Genomic DNA, 9,159 nt, shown 5'->3' with positions numbered 1-9,159 from the left:
AACACTGAAGCAGCTCCACATTTTATTCTTATTGTCATGTCTGTCCTGTTTGTCAGGTGACAGAAGAACCAACACAAAGCTCAGAGAGCAATGGTGATACAAGATCACAGGTGAAATTGGGGGATGACCTGTTGGTTCATGACTGTATTTGAAGCACATGTGTGACTGCATGTATGTGGAATGTCTCACTGTTATTCATCAGGTGACAGGCAGCTCTGCCATGTTGTAGCTCAGACAGAGGTGAAGAGGCGAGGTCACAGGTGACTGACTGATGATTTGGTGCTGTAGATTAACTAGTATTTATTATCATGACAATTGTCAGCTGCTGATGTAAATTGATTCATTAGTGTTTATTTGACAAAGAATCTGAATTGACACGTCTCACATTTTATATGGCATGAATCAGTGTGTTATTTTATCAGGTGGCAATATGTCCTAGTGCAGTCAGAGGGGAAGAGCCAGGGCCAAAGCTGAGGCACATCAAGCACATAGTAATAATTTTAATCTGAGGATAACACGCATGTACTGAGGCTGAAAGAAGCTTCAGTGCTCTCAGAAGACTAAAAAGATGGGTAAGGTCAACAATGACTCGAATGAGATTAAACAATGCTGCTGTATGCCATGTCCACCAGGAGAGACTGGACAGTATAGATGTATATATAGATATGCCAGCAGTTTACCTCAGTTAACGAGAGGAGAAGGCATGTGTGTGGCCCCTTCACATAGTGGACATTGAGTTGTTGTGTGGGACACTAGTAGTCCATGTCTGTTGCTGTAACAGTAGTTCATGTTTAGAATAAAAAATCCCAGCTCACTGATTTGATCGGAGCAACAGTGCCTAAAATGTTGCATAATTTTGCTGAGAGATCTTTTACTTTGTGGTAATCTTAGATGAGTAGCTTTATGGACAAAAACCAGCAGGTCATTCAGTGTTCCCTTAGTGCTAATGTATAAGAGATGTTGGTGTACTACAACTGAAGTAATGTTGTTAATTCCTTAAAGTCATATTCTTTTCGCCCGCTTTGAGACGACCAGGCCCTCAGCTGCCACACCACTTCCACCCGCCCCCAGCACTGGCACACTAACACTTAGGGAGCACCAAGTGAGGTGTGTTCTAAGGTCAGTGAATCCCAGGAAGGCGGCAGGTCCTGATGGAATACATGGAAAGGTTCTCAGAGCATGTGCTGACGAACTGACCGGAGTCTTCACTAAAATCTTCAACCTTTCCTTGTCATCAAACACCGTCCCGCCCTGCCTCAAAACCTCCACCATCATCCCCATCGCCAAGAAGACAGCTGTGGCCAGCCCAAATGACTACAGGCCTGTTGCACTTACGCCTGTGGTGATGAAGTGCTTTGAGAGACTGGTCTGTCAGCACATCAGGGCCGGTCTGCCTCCCACTCTGGACCCCCACCAATTTGCCTACTAAATCGTTCCACCGAGGACGCTATCACCATAGCGCTCCACACTGCGCTGAGTCACCTGGAGCACCGAGGAAGCTATGTGAGAATGCTCTTTCTGGACTTCAGCTCAGCATTCAATCATATCATCCCGGAGATCCTGGTCCAGAAACTGTCTCACCTGGGACTCTCCACCCCCATCTGCCTCTGGATCAAGGACTTCCTGACAAATAGACCACAGTCTGTCAGACTCGGCCCCCACCGGTCCAGCACCATCACACTCAGCACCGGGTCTCCACAAGGATGTGTTTTGAGTCCCCTCCTGTTTACGCTCTACACATCCGACTGCTCCCCTACCCATCTCTCAAACACCATCATAAAGTTCGCGGATGACACCACAGTGGTTGGACTCATCTCAAGGGGGGATGAGTCGGACTACAGAGATGAGGTCAACAGACTGACTGAGTGGTGTTCAGTTAACAACCTCCAACTGAACACCACGAAAACTAAAGAACTTATCTTGGACTTCAGGAAGGGCAGAGCAGACCCGGCCCCACTTTACATTCACGGGAGCTGTGTGGAGAGGGTACACTCCATGAGGTTTCTGGGCGTGCAGATATCTGATGACCTCTCCTGGACTGCAAATACCACGGTGGTGGTTAAAAAGGCCCAGCAGCGTCTCCACTTTCTGAGAGTGCTCAGGAGGAACAACCTGGAGGAGAGGCTGCTGGTGACATTTTACAGAGCCACCATAGAGAGCATCCTAACGTACGGCATAACAACATGGTATGCAGGGTGCTCAGCTGCAGACAGGAAAGTACTGCAGAGGGTCATCAACACAGCCCAGAAGATCACTGGCTGCTCTCTGCCCAGCCTGGAGGTCACTGCAAACTCTCGGTACCTCAGCAGAGCTGGCAATATCATCAAGGACCACTCTCACCCCAGCAACCAACTGTTTGAACTATTACCGTCAGGCCGACGGTACAGGTCACATAAAACCAGGACAAACAGATTCAGGGATAGCTTCTTTCCCAGAGCTATCACCGTAGTAAATAAGCACAAAAACAATTGAACCTATTCCATACTGTCACTGTCATTATATTATGCTGCTATTCATACTGTCATTATATTAATGCTGCTATCCTGTATATATCGTACATACTATTGTTTGAGTACTTACGATTGTTTTTTTGTACTTTTTATATTTTACATTTATATTTATTATTGAAACTTGCACCAAGGGAGTGGCACTCCAATTTCGTTGTACTCTGTACAATGACAATAAAGGCTATTCTATTCTATTCTATTCTATTTTATTGTCTTGACTCTATTTTTATTTTTGTATGATACCTGATTTATATGGAATATGGCTGAAGTAAACTAAAGTCTAAAATACTTAAGCAATTTAACATTATACAATTCACATATAAAACTATGAATTGTAATTTTAAATGGTTTAAAAGCATGTAGAATAGCATATGTAGGCAAGTATATTTCTCCTTTTTTTATATCAAGAAGCAAAGACAAAAAGGGGAAAAAAAGAGAAACAGGGCAGGGTTCGGTGGTTGAATCATCCGTCCCCACCGATGCCAAAACCAAATCTACGCCCTTAATATAATGCAATTAATTTGATTATAACAAAATAATATCTTTGAATAATACATGTTTAGTCACAGCTGGATTTCACCCCCATCATATTTGATGCAGGTATAATCATCATCAACACAGTTTTCTTTTTGTTTTTTTCATGGGAAGTCATCAGGTGCTACAACTACATTATTTGGACCATCGTCTGTCTGATAAGGAAAGCACATCAGCATCAGGGCTACCATGACATGTGCCTTTTTTTTTTTTTTACAAGAAAGCAGTTAATTAATGACTAATGTTTCATTTAGTATTATCCTACTTATTTTGTATTTGTTGGATTTTTTGTATTTTTCTTCTGCTATCTGTGCCTGAGCTGAGGTAATGCCATCTGCCTGTACAGCTCCTCCATCTAATGCACTGTAAACTCTGCAGTAGTTACACCTTTTTGTACACACTCTTTTCTACTCAGTAATGTTGCTGTCAATTTTCTTGATATTTATTTATAATCATCTCTGTCAATCCTTGATAGTTATTATTGAGTGATTTATATATATGAGCTATTTCTTAAATCTGTAGCATATTGTATTGTTAAATAGTCTAGTCTGTTTCTGTGTCTGTTACTATACTGGAGCAACTGTAACCCACATAATTTCCTTAGGGATTAATATAGTATGCTGATTCTGATTATGAAATTCCACAGGTGGTGAAGCCTTTTATTAACCACATCTTTGAAGATGGGGGGAAGAGACAAGGGGCAATCACTGTGAGAGGAGATTAAAGAGGGTCAAAGGTTTAAAAAACAGCTGTGGAATACTTTTGTTCTGGGTGTATTTAAACCAGGGCTGGGCCGGGCTGGTTACAGAGACTGCTGTCAGCGCCCCGCTGAATGTCTCTCTCCCTGAAGTATGCTCAAGATTTAAAGGTGTTAACTGCTGCTCATTGTGTCTGTAGACTTTGTTAATTACATTTCCATAACTCCTGAAGGTTTTTAATTAAATGGGCTACATAGACAAGCTAGACAAAAACACCACTGTGCATTGTAGGAATGTTAATGTTTGACTTATTTCAGTTTTTTTTCCTGAGCAAATCAAAGTTGATTCTGTTCATCTGGATGTAGCGTTTTTCAGTGAGAGAAACGTTTCGTCACTCATCCAAGTGACAATGTTAGCACTAGTGGCTAACATTGGGCTGTAAGGTGAGTTTCTTGATCATTAATATGCAAATTGTCATGGCCATTGATCAACAACCACTGATCAACGATCAATGGACAGGGGGGAACACTGAGTGGGGAGTCAAGGGGGTCATCAACGTGAAATGTGAAAGACCATCTCTGAATCGAGGAGAAGCATTTCTCCCGCTGAAAACGCTACATCCAGATGAACAGGATCAACTTTTTTGGGATCCGTTACTGGATCGTTTTATTTCATTTTAAAGTCTTACTTGGAGAGTAAGACATGTGCTGACATATATTATGTCAGCATATTTTGCTCGTCTTTATTCCTTGGTATGCTGATCTTATTTTTAAGAGCTGACTGTAAATTAAATCTAACATTAAAAATATTTTAATCTAGGAGGACGCATTTTTATCATTGGCATGTTGACATGCGGAGCTCCTGAAGACTGCTCCAGAAATGATCAAATTATGTTTTGAGTATTTGTTCAATTCTCATCTGAACAGAAGTTTTCTATTGTAAGAGTTTCTACTAAAATAGAAATAAAAGCATTTAGTTTTAGCATTTTTTCTTTAAAAAAATCTAATTACATGTAACAAGGCGGCCCTTAGCGGCTGGAAACACAGTGAGATGGACCAAGACAAGTGTAGTGGTACAAAAAGTATTTATTTGCTATACAGCTCTCCTTACAACAATTAACTCATCGAGCTTCTTCACAGCACAAATCCACCCCCACAGTATACAATATATCAATTAGAATAAATAAATACATAAATACATTTCACATTTTTATATTAATAAACATTTCACACTTTAATTTTACACCAAACCCAATATTATAAAAAAAAACCCAAGCACAAAAAGATTCACCACACTCTCTTTATCAATGGTCTCTCCCGGAACCTTTAAATGGTGTCTGGACCACCGGGGAAACATTTGCCCAAACACCTTGAAGAGGACACAGGCAAGAAAGACAAACACTTATTTGTAGTGATGGCAGATGAAGCTTCATGAAGCACTGAAGCTTTTCATCCAATTGGTTCACCCCAGCGCAAAGCGTCTTGAAGCTTCATTTGCTCTAGTAGGACACCTACTGGACGTAAAAATATTAGTTGGCATGAATTTGAAGAGTGTGGCCTTTTGCACACAGCCTGTAAATGTCAACAACAAAAGGAGTGTGTAAAACATCTATATTGTAGTGATGCAGTACACTGTGTATATTTATACTGGCAGTATGGAAAATGATCATTTGGAAATGCTTAAAATGGAAATGATCATTTACTGTGAGGTGAGGTTGGGGTGTGGACAGCTACACACTGAGGCGTCAGTCCTGCCCACATTTTATTCTGTAAAAACTAAATTTTCACTGCTTTTATGACCTTTTTAGTGGGGAGAACATAGCTAGGATTTAATGATTTAACAAATCTTTTGAATCCTTTGTCCTCCACAATGCTAAATGGCTGGGAGTCCTCAATCACCATGCTAACCAGGTCTTCATCTATTTGAGATTGCTCTGCTGAGGAAAGACAATAAAGACAAAGCACAAATATAAATATCACACACGTAACTTATAACAGCTGTATAATATTGGTATATCATTTAGTAACATTACTGCATGCTATATTATCATGGCATTTGATGGCTCACCTGGTCTTGCTCCACAATCGCTGTTCCCCCTATTCTCATGCAAAGCTCTGTAGTGCCTAAGCATGGATGAGGTGTTGTTGTTATATCCCAGCTCCCTGGCACATAGCAAACACTCCACCTTGTACAAAAGTAAAGCCGCTTAACATAAATTGTATTGCACCATCAGTATTATGAAAATACATCTTCTGTAGAAATTTACATACCTTGTTGGGAGATATAAGATCAAAATGTTCCCACACAGGGGAGGACATCCTCCTCTTCTTAGCTGGCTCCATTCTCTCCTGACTTTCTCTCCTCACTCTCATAAACCTCCAAACTGTCTCCAAACTCTCACTAACCGCAACTCTCCATCAAACACCCACATTTTGACTGAAGTCTGAGGGGTTTATCTCTGTCATAGCTCGCGGCAAATGCGAACCACTTCATGAACCAGTCACGTGGTACAGCCGGGCAGCGAGGCTTCGGACGTCATCATTTTCAGCTCCTCCCACAAATGAAGCAAGCCTTCCGCGCATCGCGGAAACGCCCCCTCCATTACTCGACACAAGCTTCGAAGCCTCGATACAGAACGTCACATCACTACTTATTTGCACCACTTTTCCTATATTTCACACACACATTTGAATTAGTTTTCCTTACTGGTGAACCTTAATCACAATCTCAATCACCCTTCTTCTCTTCTGACAGACAACCACCAGGATCTGAAATAAGGCTACCAACTGATTTTAAAGTTCCCAATAAATCGTCAATAAATAATTAAACTTCTTGTGTGCAAATCCATGCTTAAAGTGCAATGCTAAATAAAGTACTTGATGAAGTGCTTTTAATAAAGTGAAAGGTGTGCTCTAAAGTGCTATACAGATAATATAATATAAATAGATTAGATTAGATAGAACTTTATTAATCCCTCGGGTGGGTTCCTCTGGGAAATTCGATTTCCAAAAAAGCACAGCACCGACAGAAGTTACAGAGTTATACACACACACATATATATAAATACAGAGACAATATAAATAAAATATACGAAGGGGATAAATAGAATAAATAGGAATAAAAATACAAGTGAATTGCACATTTCAAGTATTGAGTCTATTGCACCGTTGACTATTAACAAAAGTATTGCACAAAAGGTATTGCACAGTGAGGTGAAGAGGCACTACAGCTGTTCCCTCCTCCTTTGTCCTCCTGTTTCCCCTCCCTCTCCCCTCCAGAGAGGAGTTAAACAGTCTGATGGCGTGTGGGACAAAGGAGTTTTTAAGTCTGTTAGTTCTTGTCTTTGGGAGAAGCAACCTGTCACTGAACAGACTCTTCTGGTTGTTAATGGCCGTGTGCAGAGGATGCCTGGCATTGTCCATAATGTCCATCAGTTTCTTTAATGTCCTTTTCTCTGCCACTGTCACCAGAGTGTCCAGCTTCATGCCGACCACAGAGCTAGCCCTCCTGATCAGTTTCTCCAGCCTGGATGAGTCCTTCAAATATCAAATAAATGTAGTATGGGTGTCCTCTTCTTTACACATCACGTGTAACTTTGTATATCATGTGTAAATTATTATTTTTTTTCATAGTTAGATGCCTGGCTGACAACTGTATAAAGCAAAAAACTACACACAATATTCGAAGCACATGGTGCACACTGTGGGAATTTACGACTGTAAATATTGGTATGATCCGAGCTCAGACATTAAGCGGGGCGGGGCAGCTGCTGCCTGCGAGTGCGCTGTTGGAGAAACGCAGCCAGGCAGAACTGAAGTTCGACCAGGTACCAAAGCAAATCATTCGTACTGTACAAATAATGTAAATATGATGGTTTATCACGAAAGCTTGATATCAAACTGATCACTTGACCCATATTACGTTACTTGGTCTTTGAGTGAATCAACAAATGGCGAAATGAAAAGCCGAACAACAACAATGCTGTTTCTTTAGAGAGTCTTAGCTTACACGTGTGTTTATTTCATATTTTCAGTTGTTTCCCTCCACGGCTAAATAAATCGGTTTCAGTAATTCAATTCAATTCAATTTTATTTATATAGCGCCAAATCACAACAAAAGTCGCCTCAAGGCGCTTCAGTAATGCACTGATATACAAGAATGGACATGAGGAGCTTCTTTCAAAGAAAAAACTCTGGTAGATGTTATTTTATATATTATGCTTTGTATGTTGTTCAGTATATTTCTATGCAAAACAAGAGGAATTTCAATACACAGCAGTTTATTCACAGTTGAGACCAGATATTTACATACACTTTATGGAAAACACAAGAACATTTTTTTACTGTACAACATCAATTTAGAGTAAACTTGTTTTGTTTTGGTTAAATAAATATTGAAATATCTTTTGAATTAGTTAAATGTCAGAATAAAGAGAGACAGAGCTGTCTATTTTTTATCACTTTCATCAAATTTAGGAGTACATATACACTAAGTTTATTGTTAATTAATAAGAAACTCCAGAGATTCCATTCTGAGCTGAAGACATGGTAAATGGCCTGCATTTGTATAGCGCTTTTCTAGTCCCTAAGGACCCCAAAGCGCTTCACACTACATTCAGTCATTCACCCATTCACACACTGGCGATGGCAAGCTACATTGTAGCCACAGCTGCCCTGGGGCGCACTGACAGAAGCGAGGCTGCCGGACACAGGCGCCACCGGGCCCTCTGACCACCACCAAGAAGCTTCTGATTGGTTAGTAGAGTCCATGTGAGTAAATTGGTGGCACACCTGTGGATGCATATAAGGCAAAGCACAGAGCCTGTTTCTTTGAAATGGGAAAATCAAGAGATGTCAACCAAAACACCAGGAAAAGAACTGTGGAGCTCCATAAGTGTGGCTCAGTTTGAATACAATTTGGTGCCATTTGCAATTAAGAAATACAGACAGTTTCTCTCTTTGCTCTTAAAGTTAACAAATATGTTTTTTATATTTATCAATCTAAAAAAATAAACATTTACTCTGATTTGATGTTACAATTAAAAAAGTGTTTTTATCTGAAGAGTTTGTAAATATCTGGTTTCAACTGTATATTTGATAATTGTCAGCACAAAGAGGGAGAGAGAGGAAGAGAGAGGGAGAGAGAGGAAGAGAGAGGGAGAGAGAGGAGCAGAGAGGAACAGAGAGGGAGATGGAGAATGAGGACAGAACAGAGATGAACAAGAGCAGGTGAGACACACATGTTAGTCAAATGGTCATTTGCCAAAAGTATCACTGTATCACAGGTCCTCATGTATCTCGTACCTAGTGTTTCTTTTTAGGTTTGTTATTTTTCAAATTCTACATTTATTAAGTTATGCAGGCTTGTTTGCACAACAAGGCTAAATAATTATATAAACTTTTCTCAATCTAAATAGTGGA

At 40.3% G+C, this 9,159-nt stretch overlaps 1 long non-coding RNA gene across 1 annotated transcript; it reads right to left on the bottom strand.

The window, feature by feature from the left end:
- Positions 1–4,813: 4,813 nt before the first annotated feature.
- LOC147327110 (uncharacterized) lies at positions 4,814–6,251 on the bottom strand. The gene is made up of 3 exons (XR_015130015.1): positions 6,010–6,251; positions 5,807–5,924; positions 4,814–5,675 (listed from the first exon to the last, which is right to left on the bottom strand). It is a non-coding gene; the product is annotated as an uncharacterized LOC147327110 (long non-coding RNA).
- Between the last annotated feature and the right edge of the window lie 2,908 nt (positions 6,252–9,159).

The sequence above is a fragment of the Aulonocara sp. 'chitande type north' Nkhata Bay genome, linkage group LG6 (genome assembly GCF_057382095.1).
Source record: "Aulonocara sp. 'chitande type north' Nkhata Bay isolate Kocher_YH1m ecotype deep benthic linkage group LG6, A_spYH_male_GT1.1, whole genome shotgun sequence".
In the NCBI taxonomy this organism is placed as follows: Eukaryota; Metazoa; Chordata; class Actinopteri; order Cichliformes; family Cichlidae; genus Aulonocara; species Aulonocara sp. 'chitande type north' Nkhata Bay.
The sequence above is the reverse complement of the archived record's forward strand: the minus strand, read 5'-3'. Positions and strand labels throughout refer to the sequence as shown.